At 41.8% G+C, this 19,902-nt stretch overlaps 1 long non-coding RNA gene across 2 annotated transcripts in view; it reads right to left on the bottom strand.

The window, feature by feature from the left end:
• Positions 1–19,902, bottom strand: part of LOC149868282 (uncharacterized) — a 162,557-nt gene that overhangs the window by 13,499 nt on the left and 129,156 nt on the right. Inside the window, exon 1 of one of the 2 annotated variants that reach the window (XR_016440963.1) lies at positions 6,300–6,543. The exons of the other annotated variant lie outside the window; for it this stretch is intronic. This is a non-coding gene — a long non-coding RNA (uncharacterized LOC149868282). Of the gene's footprint in view, positions 1–6,299; positions 6,544–19,902 lie in introns of those variants that run through there. 2 annotated transcript variants of the gene reach the window in all.

Consider the following 19,902-nt stretch of genomic DNA (forward strand, 5'->3'; position numbering starts at 1 on the left):
GCATAGCTCCCTGAGGTGGTTCCCCTTCGGGTTTGTTCCCCGCTCTGGGACCTTTGGCTCATCTAGCCCTGGCCCACCTCCAGGCCAGTCAGAACCCCAGGCCCTCAGCTCTTGGGCATCCCTCGCAGTGGGCCCCTGGCCCTTTGACCGTCCCCTACAGCTCCTCCCTTACCTCCAGATGATAACAGCAGCCCTCCGACCAGGCGATGTTGTTGCCTGGCCTCCAACAGCAGAACTGCCCTGTTTATACGGGCAGCCCTAAATCTAAAATGGCTGCCCTAATCAGGCACCTTTCTGGCCCTTAAAGTGGCAGGCACACACAGTGCCCTGCCACACATGGGGTGTCTCCTCAAAACACCAGATGGCCATTTGGAGACAACTGTAGACAAGTCTGAGAACAAAGTCAGTAGAGATGGCCCAAAGGGCCAAAGTTAATGCAAGGAGATCACAGGAGAAAGTCATGTGAGACTGGGTTCAAGTGTTCTGCAATTGCAGGCGGGGGAGGTTCTCCACGTGAGATTGGGTTCTCCACAGAAGAGCTATTAGCTCTTGTCCACAGTCTGCTACCACTCATAGGCCAAGTCACAAAGGCACCCCAAACACAAGCTAACACCACACAAATCAATACCACATGAACAAATTCACCCAAAAGCCAATATACACCAAAAACACTCCACACACATATGCATGCACACACACACCTCGATGCCAAGATGTGGGAATAGGCCACAATCACCCTAATTTCACCAGCCAGTCTTCTGAAGTAAAGGTCCTGTCACTCAACGTCAGTCATACAACATCCAACCATCTCACTCAGGTTACACTCTCAAAAGATACATTCAGCTGTCAATCAAACTGTGGCTCACCTTAACTCAGAACACACACACTTTTCCCATGACTCACACCGGCTCAACCATCCATGCCCAAGTTGCTTAAATGGGTCAGTGGGTTTAAAAGTTCAGTTGTTTCTAGAGGGTTGGAAGGGGAACTATAAGAGCGCATAATCCCTAGCTCCACAGACTTGCATTACAACTTTGTTAACAGCATAACTGCTGATAAAACTTCTCTTGCAACAAGGCTATCAATGCCTTTCTGTGAGTGTCTTGGAGAGAGGCGGAGATGTGTATGTGCAAGCACTTGGGGTATCTGTGCTTAAGCTCAAATTTCTCATGGAGCACAGCATGGCCTTGACAGAAATGGCAAGGGAATATCAATTAGGCAGATTTATGATCCCACTGAATGGGACATGCTCTCAAGTGCCCAAGAGCAGGGCAGGGGGAGGGGAAGAGGACTGGCAACATGCTTGGGCTCTATACTTCACCTAGTGAAAGCAGGAGTCAGAGGAAAGCAGGAGATTTACCCTCTCCCTATGTCCCAGCATTTCCAGCCCCCTCACTTCAGCCCAAATTAATGGCCTGAGAGAGGGCTATGACCACAGGGGATGACTTGTGGTGGTTTCAGCTCCCCACCCCGCACCTGGGGGCTCTGTGTTTCCCCAGGGGCCTGGATCCCCCTCATAGTTGCAGGAAGCTGGGGTGAACCTTACCATCATGGGTTGCATGGCATCCACATGCATGGCCTGACTCATCAGGAGAAGCACTGGGAGTACTTGCTATGAGTCCTGCGGTCATGCCAATGCAGCTACTGTTGTGCTGGTACTGGAGGGGCTAGTACATGCTCTGTATCACTGGGAAGGATGCATAGATGTGTGAGAGGACTTGGTCTGGAATAGCCATGGCACTTGCATGGGAAACAATGTCACAGGGATTCTCTCCTCCTACTACTCCTGTAGCAGGATCCCTGCGACTCCTCTGGACATCCCGGTCCCATGGGCATGGGGGGATGGCATTTGCCCTGCTCTTGGTGAGGATATGGGACAAGTCCTTGTAGTACAGCTTGGTCTGCCCCAGTCCCCAGACCACTTTCTAGTGTCAAGAACATGGTAACAATACCTCCCACCCCCACCCCAAGACATACCCCATACCCACACCCCTCCACACCTGTCCCCCACCTTCCCTCATACCGCCACACTCCACCACACACACAGTTCCCAACCACACCCCTACATACACCCACCCCTTTACCCTCTCCCCTATATATAAGAGTAAAACTACATTTTGAGCAATTATGGAATTGCCTCTAGATACACTACATAAACACACATAAATCAAGACAAAATATTTTTTTAAATAAAAATAAGTTATAGTAGGTTTGATTTTTTTAAAATATGTGATTTGTTTTTTTCTCCAGTTTCAAGACGGTACCCCCCACTTCAAGGAGTACTTCCAGGGCAAGGGGAGGGACTTCTGGTGACAAAAGTCAGGGGTTAAGAGCAGGATTTCTGGTCCTAAGATGGCAACCAGGGGGCAGGGTACTTGCCAAGGGGTGGGGTTACCCTTGTGGCCCTCAACAGCTCACCAAAGCGTATTAAGTGGCCCTGATCACCCCTGCCTTAAGGGCTAATCACAGCCCCTGATCTTCCCCTACAGCTGTGCCCATGTCTCACACATGTTTCCAATCATCACACCAGGTCACCTCATACCTCTACTCCCTTGTCAGGGCCTCAGCCTTCCTGGCCTCTACCCCTCCTCCAGCTGGTCCCTTTAGCCTAGACCTACTGCACCAGGCCTGGCTTCTTGGGTTCCCTATATGTGCTCCCTCCTGGCTCTAACTTCATGCCTCTCTGAAACTGCTGGGACCTCCTGTCACTCCTACTTATCCCAAACCCAAGCCACTAGTCAAATTCAAATGAAACACATAAGTAATGAAGCTCTAGCAAAACTCCAAAAGACAATTAGCTGTCTACCAAGTCTTCTCCCATCTGGGGTACTATCCCCATTGCAGCAAGCATTCACGATGTCTGCACAAGTAAAAAAAATAATAATAATAATTAAAAAAAAAAAAAAAGAGGCACTTAAATTTAAACTTGGCACATTCCTGTGCCAAGCCCTATGCATGCTCCAAAGAGGCAGTGCCTTTCTTCAATCTGGCTCACTGAATGTTGAAAAAGATTGGGTACTTTAGTGGCGATTTTTTGGCTCTTTTATCTAATGCTGATTGAATCAGCTTTAACTAAAAGTGCCAAAAAGCCCTGCTGAAGCACCCAATCTTTACAGACACTGCAGAGCTGGGTTGAAGTTATGTGCCACTTCTTTCAGTAAAGTTTTTTTTTGTTGTTCTTGTTGTGTTATAATGTCTGCAAGCAGCCTCAATGTCTTATGGGTATTATCAGGCCTTCCAGGAGTCAGCAGAGTCTCTCACTGCAGTTTTCCAGAACAGGAGCTCTTCACTTTGTGGCTAGTATGGTCAGACTGACTAGCCTGCTCTCAGGTACAGGCTTTAAGAGTCTCCTAAGCCCTGCCCCATCCAATTATGTGACTGTGCAGGCTCTCGTAAGACATTCGCCTCTGTGTCTGACGAGCTGCCTGCTAGAACTGTGGTCATCTGTCTTGAGCCCCTTGTTTCCAGGATGACTTCCTGACTGTCCTTGCTGCATTTTACTGCACTGTCCTTCTCATAGCTATCCTCTCCCTATACCTTGCACCCTGGTCTGCCTGCTGGCAGCCATTTTATTAGCAGATAGGGAGGGCTGGCAGCTAGGAAGCAAGCTAAGTCAGCTCAGCCTGGTACTCTCTCCTCTTAAAGAAACATGAGCCTTCTGGCTTCTGGTTACAGAGGGACTTGTAACACACCGTCACCACTAGGTTACAGTTGCATATACTGTCCATGGCAGCTAGATGGAGAACAGTAGAATATTTAACATAAAAATGGACAGTTTTGTAAAACTCACAACAAGCGGTGCGTTCAGTTGTAGAAGATAATCGGTTTTGCTTGTCCTGTATTTACTTGTTCAATATTGTAAAGATGATAGTGGGTCATTGCACTTGCAAGCTATGCCAGCAAAAATGTGGAAGTGGTTATATACTCCCACGAAGGGACTGAATTCTGAAGGAAGATTACTAGCTATTGATTTGAGGGCTCAATATGCCCTTATCTACAGGGTCAGGTACTGTAACATACTAAGTGTTATCAGCTGATATCAGCTGCAACTAAGCTTATTAAACACATCTTGCAGAATAAGACGCAAAGGCACTTTGTGATGGAATACACACTAGGGGCATGACACCCATCACTGGTGTAACTTTTACTCTGGCAATTTTATCACTCTAATATTATAAAAGCCTAAGTCTGTGTGTCTGTCCATCCATAACATTTTATTCACACTCTGACTAGCTGACAGAAACAGTCAGAGTGCTGCAAACGTGGGGGAGTGCTGCCATGATTCTGCAGCAGCGCCAGGGACTGGACAGGGGGTGGGGGAGCCTAGACCATCAGCACTGGCCTCGGCTCCCCCACCCCAGTCCCTGCAAGAGGCAGAACAGCTCCAGCATGGGCTGTTAGTTGGTGGCACTCCATCCCAGCCTCGGCCTCTCCTCATCGTTCTTGACAGGCATTAGGCTACTTTCAGTCATAAACACATATATTCAACACAATGGATCCTGTCCTGAAATACTTACTCCGGCAAGCCCTCATCAGTCTTAATTGAGATTAGGGTTTCAGGACTTGGCCCAAAGACATTGTTAAATTTGTTATGAACCATTTTCTCATCCACAGAAAATGTTCTGCTTGAAGTAACCAATATTCCCATCTAGCAGTGGAACTTCAAGCTAACAGGCTAAATATATGCAAATACACTGCATACATGTTTTTAAAGCTGTACTTTTATTTAAGCACAGATTTAAATTATAAGCAATTTAACAGAAGGTCAGGATAAGGAAGAGGTCATAGCAATTTATCACATAATCTGTTCCCTTTCTCTGGGAAGGTAATTCTTTGCTGAGAAGCTTTACCATTAACAAAGGCATCATAATATTTTCTTGATGCAGTTTACAATTAATACTTATTATCATTATGATATTATGAAGTCATGATGTATGATGTCCCTATTTCTGCCACCCCCCACCCCAAGAAATGGAATAATATCACATTATTTATATTTGGGAGCATGACTGTATTGAAGTGCCTACTCAGTGCAAAAAAATAAATGCTATATTCTCTTGTAAAAGGACCTTCATCACGAGGACATGTTCATTCTGGCAATATGTCTTCAGCACCCACCCTCCCAGACTCTGTGTCTCCTGAACGCTATCTGTACTTCTAAGCTCCTGAAAAGAGTGATAATTTTTATGAGGCTTTGCAGCACATTATTTCACTTGGCTAAAATTTATAGTTGTGCATTTACAGACACACACACATAGCAATTCTAAGCAGGTAATGAGCCAGATAGTGCCAAAACATGCTGATAAAAATATTCTTGGTTTTATAATGGGTAATACATCACTGAACAAATGTTATGTTTTAAATTTACCCCACAGACACATGAAAAGATTTTAGGACAAATTATAAATCTAAGCAGGCAGTAGGAATATTTAATTACATCAAAATTTGGGGTTTACTGCGATACCTTGGTTCCATATTAAGTGCATCTCATGCAAATATTTATTCTTCCTTTGTTGTTACTAAATTAGTCAGTCATGATCTACCTGCTCTTGGGAGGCCCATTGGCCTAGCACAATCTAGCATGGTTAAGCTTTCTGTAGCCAAGGGCACACAAGGCAGCAATGTGGCTACCATTCATATCCAGCCATCTGTAACTCATCAGCCAAATGACCAGATGCAGCTTGATCACTGGGAGTGCTCTTTGGCAAGACTCAAGAGCAAAGCTCAGACTAAGGCAAGATGCCTTAATCGCTATGCCACCCTACGCAAGTTTTGCTAAACATTTTTAAAATGGAAGCTGTGCCTTAATTTAGAACTTGTTAGCTTTTGGAAACAAATTCCCATGAATATGCAGCAAATCAAAAAGTAATACAAATTCACTATTAAAAAAAAAAAAAGAAAACCCCTGTAAAATACACATTTGGCAAGTTTAATTGATAAACAATACAAAGATACTCAATCTTTCCAAGGAAAATCTGGAAGTTACTTCATCTACTCTGATTAAATCTTTTCAAAAGGATTTCCACACAATCTTTAACTGCATCAAAATTTAATCTCTTGTAAATCATGAAGTTTCCAAAAATTATCTGTCAAACATTTTAATGCCTGTTTAGTTAACTGAGCTTGTCTCCAGGTCAGTAGGTCAATCCCATTAACACATACATCCTTCCATTACTTGACTGCTACCATATTTCCAATACAGTTTAAAAAATGACTTCTGCCTCGACTGTTCCATGATAGAAATATACATCCGCTGAATCATACGATCTGATTTTAGTCACCTTTTAAATTGCTCTTACCCTTCACAGAGTCCCTTTCGGAGTGCTGAGAAGCATAATGTAATGAGAAGCATAATGTAAGGCTGAAGCAGGTCCAGCCTTAACTCCTATTTCAGGTAGAAATTCTTCTCCAGCCAGGACAAAGTTAGGACCTCTTCTTTCAAATCTTCTAGGTTACATAGACAATCATATGCCCTTCTGACCAGGTGTCTCTCCGGCAAGCTGGCATATTAGTCCACAGTGTGTGGAGCTGCCTGCTCTAACAAAGCCAATTTAAGAATTCAGTTAGGCTTGCTCTGCTGTCATTTAAACCAAGCCTACTTTATTGTTATACTCCCAGTACTGAACAAAGCCCTTCAGCTTTTCCTTTCTCCCCTTAAAGTCAACCACAACCTTACTATATTTCTTTTCTCAGCTTGTATTTTGTACCTTCAAAATATCATTCTGTATTTGTTTGGGATAAATATTCCTTAGCTACTCAGCAATGCAGAGATATAAATTATTATTTTAAAAAAATCAGTACCTAGTGAAACTGTGCCTTTTGCAGTTTACTGAAACTTGCTACACTTCCTGCACTTTCAGATCTTTATGTATTTAATTCATCTTAAAGAAACATAAGAAGTTTTGAAAGATGACCTTAATAGGATGCTCAACTGTAGAGCAGAACCTTGTTAAAACTTCTTAACGGCTGGCATTTACACTGAAGATTGGGGTGTCTATGTAATACATAAATAGAAAATCCAGAATATTTTCTGTCAAAAGGATTTTAGCCCAAATTATTTAGTTTACTATATTTTGTTAATCAGAAGTCTTAGTAACCTTGTTCATGTTTGTTGTAAGGTGAGGCTAGACAGCTGGGCTTTTTAGTAGACGTAGAGGTTATGAGAGGTACTCAGCTTACAGCCATGCCAAATTAAAGCCAGCAGCGTTCCACTGTAGTCCTATTCAACCACATTATCAAAGCAACCTGGGTTGAAATTAAACAGATCTTTCAGTACAATACAAATATTTCATGTAGCCCAGTTTCAAACATTTTATGCAAATTGCTGTGCTGTACAAGTGAAATTTTATTTAGATTTCAAATAATAAAATCCTTATGCAAGGCTCCAGACATCCTTAGATAATTAATTATGCTATAAATACAATTAAATCTCAGCCACACTAAAATCAGTGCCACAGAACTCATCTAGCCAGCCAGCCAGGCACCAACCTCCTCTCCTATTTGGAAAGCATGCCTACAGCCTGCTCCAACAACCCTGTCAAACAGATGTGTCGCAGTCTGCTTAGAAAGTCACCAAATTCATACTATTTTTGGGCTGAGAGTAGGAGGCGAGTTTCAAAGCCTCACAAAGAATCAACTGCTGGACACGCTCTGCTTTATATGAGGACCAGGTTCCTGCTTTGTTATCACTGTGATAGAGAGAAGCTGTGGAGATAATAGCACAGGACCTACAACACTAATTAGAATAAGGGGCAATATTGTCTCCACTGTCTTCTCCAGCTTTTCCTTCCCCCATGCAAAGTCATCTTAGCCAGTTTGCTCTAATCTAGTGGGAGCCAACTTTTTTGGCAGACATGCTACAAATTAGCCCTTCTACCTCAAGTGCCATTCTAATCCCTGTCTTCTGCTCAATCTGCTCCTCTGCTTTCTGCTCCCAGCCCTGCATTCCCTACTCTGCTTCCTGCTCTACAACTGTGCTGCTTGTCCCCTCCCTGATCTGCTGCATGCCACACACAGAGGCTGCCCATGCCACTTGTGGCACCTCTGCTGCAGGTGGGCCACCTCTGTTCTAACCCATACCATTTTGCCTAGAGACTGGTTGAATCGTTGACCTCGCACCTGCATTAGCCAAATCAGGCCAAAGGGGAGGCATACAACTGGATATCATCAGATTAAAAGACCTATCTAAGTAATTAGGTAATATTGACTTTGTACAGCTCCTTAGCATACCTCAAAATACTTTAGAACACCTTCCTCTCAGTTGTCTAAGACAATCCCCTCACCTAAGATTTATGAGAAGAATTAAAAAGTCTTCAACATGCAATCACACTGGGATCCAAACTCACCAGATTAATAGTGACTGAATACTGTGGTCATCAGATGGCTCTTCCATAGCTTATTTGAAAAGCTTTGGCTGCCATATTTCCATTCAAAGTGGTGCCGACTGTTGTTCCATCTATATCTTATTGACTATTTTTGACTGCATGTACGAATGGAGGTGGAGTTACTTTTACAGGTCCAAAGGTAGTAAACTTTTGGTTCGGTGAGTTGAGGCACAAGACAGAGTTTGCTGTGGAATTCCTTCTCTTCAGATAAATGGTTCCCTCTCCTATCAGTTCAGCATCATCCGCAAACACTGTATTTATTTTAAAAACAAATGTCGCCCATTATTTCTATTTTTATCTGGGTTGTTTGTGTATTTGGGATATCAGAACAATAGACTGTGGTTTGTTTTTTTTCCCCAGTCTGCAGCTGTAATCCTCCACTCGTATCACTACCACTGTAAGTACTTTTTCAGCACATATGGTTCAGAATATCTTCCAACTGTTTGGAGACTCCTGAAATACCTCAACACCTGCCACAGCAACCTAAACTAGCTCCCTCCTGCGCACACATAAATACCAAAGCACATATGGTTCTTTGTCAGAGTCCCGAAATGTCTAGTCTGTATTAAGGTACATACTATTATTTGTACAATGGTAATTTGCTTTCAGATAGCAATAACATTCATCAGATCATTAATCCATATACACATATCTCCTCCTGAGGCCTTCACAAGTAGTATTATCCTTTATTAACAGGATCCAAAGAAGTGTTTGTTTCAAAATGCAAAGGAAGAAGCAGCTTGAATTGTGTAGAAAAATAATATGTCTGTTTTCTGGAACAGAATATAAGTGGCATCCTGGCTAATACAATATCATTTAATACAACATTTAAAAAAAAAATCAAAAGTGAAAATAATCACTACAAAGTAAATTTAAAAAATGAAAAAAAAATTGGGACATTTCAATTTCCCCTCTCCTCTACCAAGTGAAAGCTGGTAGAAATAAACCAGCTTTCACATAAGGCATTTTGTTTTCAGCATAATCACATATTCCAATATGTGTGCAACAAGTTCTATTTTGTATTTAGTTTAAAAGCTGGAAATAAGTAGGATCATGCATGGCAAGCAGTGTGCTTCCTTTAGATAACAAGCAATCTTTTTGCCAAGGTTTCACCACCTCTTGCCTATGCTATTGGATTCAGGTAATCATTTGTTAAGCTTTGTAGGGAAAAGAAAGCATTGTTATAAGCAAGCACTGTTGAAGAAAAGGATCTTCCCACAAAGGCTCAGGCATATTTTTAAAAAATCCACTAAATTTTGTTTTGCAGATTTGTAACACTGTATATATTGGTATTTTGGAAATTAATTAGTATCGTCATTTATCAGTCCATCCCCCTAGTGTAGGCTATGCAGTAGGCAGAGATATCAGAGAAGAAAATTTTGATAATCTGAGAACTCTTTTTCATATCTTTCTACTATCTAGTCTAATGAGCACTGTGATGTTGATTAGGGAAGCAACATGTTGATTGGAAAAGGAAATTGAGAAATGTAATATATGAGCTGGGAATACTTCGGAATGTATATAATTAGGAATAAACCCATAATACTCTTCAGAGCCAGTTAACTTCTCCTTTGAATACATAATTACACAATCTCCTGTGTCTAGACTCAACCAATTTCCAACTAGAAATATTTTTATGTATTATTTATGTATATGGTATTAAACCAGTCTAAAAGGCACTGTGGGGTTCAGTTCTGACCTAACGAGACATCACCAACTCTCTAATATGCACTGTCCATATTTAAAAAAAAATGCAAGTGGGGACGAGGGGAGGGAATATGAGCATACGAACCATACTGTTTTCTAGGTAGAGACAAACACAACTCCTATCTGTTAAGTTACTATTAATGAATTGCTTCCAGTGTTAATAGCCACATTTCTTTCAAGCTATCCTAAAAATAAAAAAAAAATTAAAAAAGAGTACCTACTGCCTAGAGATTCTTTTACCACTCTTCCCCAACATGGTCACTCCAACCCACTACCATGTGCATTTGTTTTCTGCTTATTCGCCCTGGCCTCTGAATGGAAAAGGGAATATCCAAAAGATGAGGTCAGTAGCGTAACTTTGAACAAAATTGTTTCGTACCTTCCTCCCCTTGCAAAAGAAGTGTGTATTGTAGTTTTCCTTTTTTAATTTTTTTTTTAATCTTTTGACTTCATAAACCAATGAGCCAGCAAGAGGTCCTTGGAGACCTAAAACAGCAAACAAACAACAGATTGCAGCTTCTTATATTAGAACCCTGCTCATAAGTGAATTTAAGAATACATGCATAGCTCTGGTAGTACTAACTGCCTAGTCTACTTACGTCCTGTGCCTAAGTTATAAAGCTTTAAAAATTTGCAGTTCTCACTGGCTGCAGAGCAGGGCAAGACATCGGGAATGGTCCTGTGCTCTCAATTACATCCTCTTTGCTGGCACCCAGCCACTCTAGAAGAGAAAGCTGCCCAATTCAAATGGACAGGCTACAAAATCTGGACCAGGGAGTATAGGAAGGAACAGGGTGGCACAAGGAGTCTATCAAGACTGGAACGGGGGTACTGCTGGGACTGGTAAAATTAGGCGAAAGGAAGTAGGAGCCAAGGAGATGTAAAAGAACTGGAAGCTGGTAACTGCAAGAGCCAAAGGGCTGTGGGAGGGAAGAGCAGACAAAAAAGCTAGGGTAAGAGGAGAAAGAAGTGAGTGATTAAATAAGGAGACCAGAATTATGAATAAGTGGAGGGAAAATAGGAGCCAAGAAAGGAGAATAATGAGATAGGGAGGGAGCCATTGGGAAGGAAAAATTTGATGATGATTTATGGGAGGGAAACAGTTACGTAAGAGTAGGGAGGGAGAGATTGGAAGACTGGGAAAACTGGAAATACCGAGGAGATGGAACTGCACATGGGTAAGGGGATTCTCAGAAAACAAGCTCTGAGTGAGGGAAAAGAAGGAATACCTGTGTAAAGAGACTGGGCCTGGGATGAAATCACAGAGATTAGGAGAGTTTAGGAAGAAGAATAGCACTTGGCCAAGAAACCAGATGTGAAAAAGGTACATAAGGGGCCAATGGTTAGATGGAAATAGGCATAAGAAGTTCCCTCTACCCCACTCCCAAAGGACATTTCCCTCCACAGTCTGGAGTAAAATGAAAAATTCTTGAGACTCACCATTCTTCTGGAGGCACCAAATATCTGTGAAACATCCTCTTCTAGATGTGGTCCACATGGATTATGGCAACCTAATGATCAGTTACTTCATCAGCTCAAGGAGGAAGAGTTGGTGAAGTGCATCTACAGATGCCAACTTCTCTGGCAAACCATAAAAGTATCAATATAAATGGTACATGATGGAATTTGTTTTGTCCAGTATTTCTAATCTAGGAAATGAAAAACACTACGTCAAAAAAAAAAAGAACATTTTAAGATTGCAAAAATCAAGCACAAAAAGGTAGGAAATATCAGGATTAAAAAGTTGCTTTTGAAACCATGTGCATATGCACGTGCACACACACACATACGCAGACACACGCATGGATGCCAAGCTAATCATTTAAACTAAATTATTAGGAACACACTAATCATGTGTTCCTCATTTTTCTCGGTGCCTGAAAATATAAACCTGAGACCTGATTTATAGAAGTTCTAAGCGCTTACAGCTGCAGTCAACTGGAGTTGTGCTCAGAACATATAATATAATAATTCTCTGAAGAATTAGTTTTAGGTATCTCAAATTAGGCACAAAACACTAGTGGATACTTTTAAACTTAATTTTTCTGTGTTTCAAATCTGGTTCTGTAAAATGCAGATATACTATTCCCTTGCTTCGCAAAGATCTGTGCAGATGAAATGATGTCTGAATACTGTAGTGATGAACACCCTAGAAATAAATGACTTTATCTTCACAACCATGCTTGAACAGTGTGCAGTAAATAAGGATTAGGCCCACAAATGGAACAAGGGATAAAGCAAAATATAGATCATTACTCATGATCAGAGTATCAGCTATTTTGTGCAGTAAAGGAGGCAGAGGTCTGATGAAAATATTGTATAACATCACTGAAAACTGTACCAGAACATATTGAGGCTCAATGAAGGTAAGCAGCATGAGAGGGTCCAGACAACTGCATTTCTGACAAGAACTTCTTGAACATGCATGGAAGAAAGAACTGAATCTATATAAATTACTGATTAGGGGGATAAAAATCAGAAAATGAAGACAGAGCTTTATTTGTTTAAAAAATTCTCCTACAGAGTGAAATATTGTTGCCAAAATGAATGCCCAAAAATCAGTGGAACATTTTTTATGAGTACTGCGATGCCACATAGAATGAAAGTGTAAAGCAATATCAGTTATTTCCCCTAAACCAAGAAACCAGCAAAGGAATAGCTGCTTAATCTACTTATTGATTTTAGAACTGTGGCATCCAGATCTAACTTTGGAGACTTTAAGATTAATACATAGTGAAGCTAGAGATGTCTCGGAGGCAGGACAGAGACAGAGTGACCAAGGATCAAGATGTTGTAGTTTAGAAAACAGTGAGGAAACAGTAGGAAAGGCTGAACGGAAGATGACCATCTCATGAGCAAAAGTGCATGGGAGGTTGGACCAAGTCTACTTCATGTCCCTGTGACAGGAGTATCTCTACTGGAGCCTTTCTATTGGTGGCTCCACCCTCCTGTTATGGGCCAACTGCCTGCTTACTCACCTGCCATGCCTTGATCTTAATTGATTAATTGGCTAGTGTAATTAGCAGGAGGCTGCCCACTTTATGCAGCCTGGTTCCAGGGAGCACTATCTGCGGCTCCTTTTCCACCCCTACACTGCAGCCCAAGCCTTGTAGATTGTACTGATATAGTTTTTGACCTGGCCTTGTTGTGGCTTGGCCCTCTCCCTTTACCTCCTTGGGGCTTCTCACTGCCCCCTTGCTCTGAGGCTTCTCACTCCTCGCGGCTCCCCTTGCTCTGGGGCTCCTCGCGGCCCCCCCCCGCTCTGGGGCTGGGGCCAATGCACCCCAAATGCTACACCCTCTCTGGCACCAGGGTCCCCACGCTACTGTGGAGTCCCCTATGAGGCCTCCTCCAACCCCTAATAGCCTCACCTGGTCCTCCAGTTAAAACAGTAAACACAAAAACACAAAGCCCCTGGGCTATAACATAAAAAGCTAGACCGTCCAGCCAAACAACATTCAATCCCTACCGGGAAAACACTCCAACCCCAGCAGCGACCAGGGGATGCTCACACAGTCAGAGTTCTCTCCTCCGTCTGTAGTAGACGAGCTCCTCCTCCCTTGGTTACCAGACGGAAACTGCCCTCCTGGCCTCCTGCCTGGGCTTATATGGGCCAGGCCCTGCCCCTTCCTATCAGCTTGCCCCACCAGTTGCCCTAGCAACCAGCACCTGTGACTCTGGCTGCCCTGGTGACTGGCAGCTGAGCCTCCCCCTTCTTGCCACTAGGGGTCTCACTCAAGCTGTTCTTCTGCTCTCAGGTGCAGGGTACCTGAGTGCTCTGTGACAGTCCCTAAGCCACAACTATCTCAAGAAAAAAAATTGACAGTGATCAAGAATGTAGATATTTGCTTTGAAGAGGAAGAGATCTGTGACTTAAGCATATCTAGAGACTCTCAAATGGACAACAGCTACACAAGAAGCCTGCAAGCTATGAGACTGTCTACAGGACAACTGAAACAGAGTTCAGTAGCCCTAGCAGAGCCATAGAAAATCAGCTGGCAACCCAGCAAAAATGGGCATTATTTTAGCTATTGAAACTAGAAAGGAGTGGATCAGCAGTCTCCTAGCAGGAAGAAAATTGGTAAGTAAACTAAGGATCTGCCTCGGTGCATGGAAACAATGATCCATAATTACAGAATAGAGCACTGAGAAGAAATCATAATCCTTTATAGTATAGGAGAAGAAACCAAAGAAGAGGCAACCCAGGACCATGATACTAAACTGTAACTGACAAATTCTAATCCTAGGAATTGAATATTAGGCTGACTGTAGATAAGTAGAAGCTGAAAAAACTGAGATTCCTTAATTAGAACATCTGTTGACTTCTGAAGGACACCATCAGGGACCTGAAAAACAGAGTCACAAAGAGAATTTCCGGGCAAAATGATAAAAAGGAAACTTGAGTGATTTATAGAAATGGAAACTATGTTTTCAGATTCAACGTATGCCTATCAGAAGCATATGAACCCTTCAGATAAGGACAGCCTGGACATTGTCATGACCCCACAACAGACCTTTGGAAGAGTAAAAGAAAATTAAGTTGTGAGGTAGTAGTGAAGTGGTTCTAATGTACTACAACATCCCTGTTAAGCAATTACAAGGGTGCCCCATGAGTAAAAAAGTGATGCAAAGTCAGTAGCCCAAAGTATTTGCCAGACCACCTGATAGACAAAAAGGCATAGAGATGGCCAAAAAGCAGGGTTTCCAATTAATAAGATGGAGGTCCTAAAAGAATCAATATACCAAATTTGGTCAGGTCTCAAGAATCTATATTACCAGGTAAGGAAAGAGCTATTTGTGCAAGACGGGACCAAGCAGTATATATAGTGCACCTGAAAGTAACCAAGGAGTATATCTGGGGGTGGGAATCTCACATCTCACACTGTTCGATGTAAAGACCATAGGGTTCAACAGAAAGACTTTTGAATCCAGAGAAAGGTCAGTACAGACCTATTTACATGTTCACAGTGTGCCAACCCTGCAGTCCCAGTTCATATACAAAACCATAGGTCTTAGGCTCACAACCCAATGGGCCAAAGGGAGGGAACAGGTAAAAGACAAAAAAAACCATCAACACCCTGGTAACATACACTCAGCACCCTAATTTTCTCCTCACACCTTGGTGTCCCCAAACAAGATTTTAGTCCCTAAAGCATTCGAACAGCAGCCTGCAGCTGCCCCCAAAGCCTGAGTCCACTGTCCTTCAGTCCACTGTCCTGGCCAACCAAGCCAGTGACATCTCCAGCTCCACCATGCACTCCTCTATGCAGGGTTGACCAGGATTTATGTACAGACTGCCCTCTCTTCCCCTTACTCCAGCCTCAAGTTTCCTCTTCCTTTTTCCATTGCCAGTCAGGCACCTGGGGGTTTCTGAGAGTTGTAGTCCAAATTAACAGTTAGCACTGCTCTGCAGCCTTCCCCCTGGTTCTTCCTACTGTTACATACATTACAACAGTATATTCCTTCTCTGCTTTCTGGGATGTGGACTAGCTGGAAGACACTCAACCAAGAACTGTCATCAGGAAGTTGAAGGTACATTTTGCAAGGCATCACATATATGACAGTTCTGCTCCGACAGTATACCTATCATACACTTCAGCAGAATTCAAATGATTCCACCCAAAATAGGAATATGAAGACAAGACATTTTCCCTGGATACCCATAAATAAAACAGGAATCAGGACAACCAAGAAATCTGGTAAATGCAAAACACAGGATCTCTAGCTGGCAATGCTGGACTGACCTAGCTACTGTGGTTCTCAGTAAGTATGGGCCTTGTAGGGAGTACCTTCTTTGTATGGGTGAGGAAAAAGCCTAGAAGATGGAAATTTAAAAGTTAAAATATCCTGGCCTGCTTCTGAGACAACATATCGTTGCACTGTTGCTTGGACTGAGTTATGGTAAAAGTCATAGTTTGTGTAATATTAACCTGTTGTGACCTGCTTATCCTTAGAGTATCTGGGAAAAAACATTCTAAGGCATATAGGGTAGCTACTGCAAACAGGTATTTGGCTGTCAGCACCCCTCTGTTCATTTAATAATCACACATCAACATTTTGACCAGATTTTTTGTTTTACTTGATACTCTAAATATTCTGTTCTTACATTTTGCGCAGGACAGAGTTGTCCATCTCAACCAACTGTGACTGGTCTGCTTGTGCTGCTGCTCTAACTTTTATAATGAAGTATTTAATTTTAGCTTAATTAGCTAATTATGCATGTGTTATGGTATTTTAGAAACACAGTACATCAATTTAGTCCTTAGTAAATGCATTTGGTTTGTTTCTTTTCAACAAAGATTGATGAGTACATTTGTATGTGTTGTGGAACTGTCTATGATTTAAATGGTTTTTATTGTTTTGCTAGTTGCTTGGAATAAAGTCAAAGTCCCAGAAAGTAGAAATAGAAAAGACCTATTAGATCACCAATTCCATTATCTTAGGTCAGAATATTCCCTCAAGGAGAGAAGTTTGAGCCATTAACAAAAGGCAAATACTGATCTAAGCAAAAGGCCAGATCAATAAAAGTATTATTTTTTTTAAACACAGAGACATTTTGGTGCAGCGTGCACATCACTGGACCAGTGTCACAGAGTGGGTTTCTTGAAACAGATCTAGAAACAAAAAGTTCAAGCCTTACTCTGGAGTCAGGCCAATGGCCACTCCTTGCTCAAATCAGCGAAATGGATACCTTATCAGTTAGGCTCAAGAATTATAGATTCCTAGACATGATAGTATCATTCCCTTTTCTGTCATTGGCTATGGAAGCTGGCACACTTATACCAAATGTTAGCCAAATGGAGCACTAAGAGCAAGAAAACCAAGGACCTTTGGATAGAAATCATAAAGCTACATTAATCTGACAATAATTGATAGGTATAGTCTTATTGCATTATTCATAAAACTTCATAGAATTTTCTTCCTCACTTCAGCTAAGTACAGAGTCAGAAAGCCCGAGGATGAATCGATTCAGTTTTTGCAGGTTAGTCTAAGCTGCATATATTGAAAAAATAAGCAAGTAAGCAGACATTCACTTTTGATTCCAGAAAAGCAGCCACAGGCCTGCAGTAGCCTAGGCCAGAAGCTAGGGGACGCTAGAGCATGCCTCCCTGATCAGCTGGAGCAGACAGCTTGGGCCAGGGCTAACTCACCCACCCTGAAGGGGACTTGTAGGGGAGGTGCAAAGCATCCTGGGATGCTGGGGAACTATGAGTTAACTTGAATCTGGAGGGGATCTGGGACAGAAGTTCAATAAACCAATTTCACCTAAATCAATTAAGTCTGACACTCCATTCATCCACGTTTCTCTTAAACCAGTTTTGGCAATTTTGAAAACAGTTTATATGCACTGAACTTCTGCTGCATTACAGATTTGAACGGGTTTCCAATCACGTGTACTGGTTGACTTGCAATTTCTGTCCCTAGCCTTCATGTTTTTATAACTGGATAAGAGTGATTTTAGGATATGTTTTAACCCATGCAAATGTTCCTTGAGGTACCGGGTCCATGAGGGGAACAAAAAAGAAGCAAAAGCTACCAGTGATGATCCAGGGGGAGTGCACTGGTGCATTTGTACCCACTTTGATTCCTGCTCCACCCAGTGGCAGTGGCAGCAGTATTTCCAGTCAGGCAGTGCTAAGGGAGTCAATTGACTTCATGGCTCATCATAATCTCCATGACCCCTTCTAAACTCTTCCTTCCACAGGTGTTGATGACCCTCTCTTCTTTTTAATGGTAATGCCATTTCAGCAATCAAGCTATTCTTTGCTGTGCAGTTCCCCTGTCAGCTGCTCCTGGCAATGAAGCTTCTATTTCACAGCCCTGCAGATTGCTTTTAACTCATTCCAATTAAGCTAGACCTGTTTTTGCTTCAATATTAAACTGAATCATACAGCCTTAGACCCCTAGCATATTAGTAAAGCATCTAATTTATCTTTAACTGGGAAAAAATGTGTTGTTTTAAATGTGGTGATGCACCTCACCATCTGCAACCCCCTTTTCAAAAATCTAGATTCACCCATGAAAGCCACATATTCTTCTCTTTTGAAATGGAAATGGTAAGATATCCCCCAAAATGGCTGGAGTGGGTGGACACAATATTTACATATAGTCAGCAGGATGATATGAAAAACAGTTCATATTTTTCATCATTCATTTACTATTGATATATCGTTTCCCCACTCTGTTTGACCAAGAACTGAGTCTATAATAATCAGCCACCTGTTACATTTTCAAAGCATCTTTGTACTGTCCTCCCACACTGTCCTTTCCTGTTGAATATCTGCAAAGCTATCTTATTCTCCTTCAGATTTCTCTTAAAAATTCTATTGTGCTCTGATACCTAGTGAACCTTAACTATGAATTTGCTGGTGTCTATAATCTCTAGCAGTAGAGGTCTTGGTCCTTGAGTGGAGCCTGTACATGCTATCACAATATAAATAAATACCAATAACTTATTATTATTCCCCAACAGTCATAAAAATGCTATTTTATTTCAAATCATGTCATATAACATACTGTTTATTATTTGTTTATGATAGAGCAAGTATCACATCCAAATATGCTCTTTTGGTCCAACACAATATATAAAACATGTAAAAATACATTTCCATCCAAAGATAGACCACATTTGATTCCCTCCCCACGTTCCCCCACAAAAAGTTCAGCTTTGCCTTTGGGTATTGGTCCAATTTGAGTGAAAAGAAAATCACCTCAAAACTTAATTAGACATCATCAAGTATTAGAATTTTTTTTTAAAGAAACAGCAATTTTTGTGGGAAAAGTTTTGAATACCCTAAGTTAAATATATCAAAAGTAGATGTTCAAAATAAAATTTCTTCTCTCTAAGGTCAAGGCTACAAATTGGACCTGTTGAATATACAAGATCACCTACAGTATACTAAAACTGCACTCATATTAACATAGGATATCAAAAGTAGATCTAGGTAAAAATATTGCATCACATCTGTTATTCTTTGTGAGATGCAGTTTTGGATCATCTGAAACTATTTTAAATTTGAAACCAAAAGTCACACACAGATTTAGATAAAACAAAAATAAAAATACAGAATGGTAAAGGGGATGTATGCACCATTCAAAGACTGAGAAGGTGTCCTTCAATCTCAGAGTTTGGAAACTCCCCACAGTGTCAGAGAACTAGGTTCAGAAGCCCTCATTTGAACCAAGGACTTAGGGCATTTTCACTTGTGCTCCAGGGTTGGGAGGCGCTTTACAGTAGCTCTCAGGAGCCACTCTAATTAAAGTGCCCACAGCACCTCATGTATTCAGCATCCCGTGTTTCAAAATGGCTGCAGGGATGCTTTAACTAAATGCATATTCAATAAGCTTTAGTGAAAGTACCCCTGCCACCAGTTTGAAGCATAGGGACACTGAATACAAGAGATGCCAAGGCTGCTGGAGCATGCTAATTCACGGACTCCAGCAGACTCAATTAATTGAGTCTACTCCAATTCACTGTAAATTAATTGCAGTGTAACAGAGAGGATGTCCACATCCAAAAGCACCCTTAAAGTCAGATATCTTTTGGGCAAGGCCCTAATCATGGTTCTGTACCATATCCTGCAGTTCTCATTTTCTACTGAGGAAGTTGTCCCACTTATTTATAGTGGGACATATAACAAGACCATTTCAGCCTGGACATAAGGAAGAACTTCTTTACTGTCCGAGCCCCCAAGGTCTGGAATAGCCTGCCATCGGAGGTGGTTCAAGCACAGACACTGAACACCTTCAAGAGCAGATTGGATGCTTATCTTGCTGGGATCCTATGACCCCAGCTGACTTCCTACCCTTC

This window comes from Crocodylus siamensis, chromosome 3, assembly GCF_052110815.1.
Source record: "Crocodylus siamensis isolate JL-2025a chromosome 3, ASM5211081v1, whole genome shotgun sequence".
Lineage (NCBI taxonomy): Eukaryota > Metazoa > Chordata > Crocodylia > Crocodylidae > Crocodylus > Crocodylus siamensis.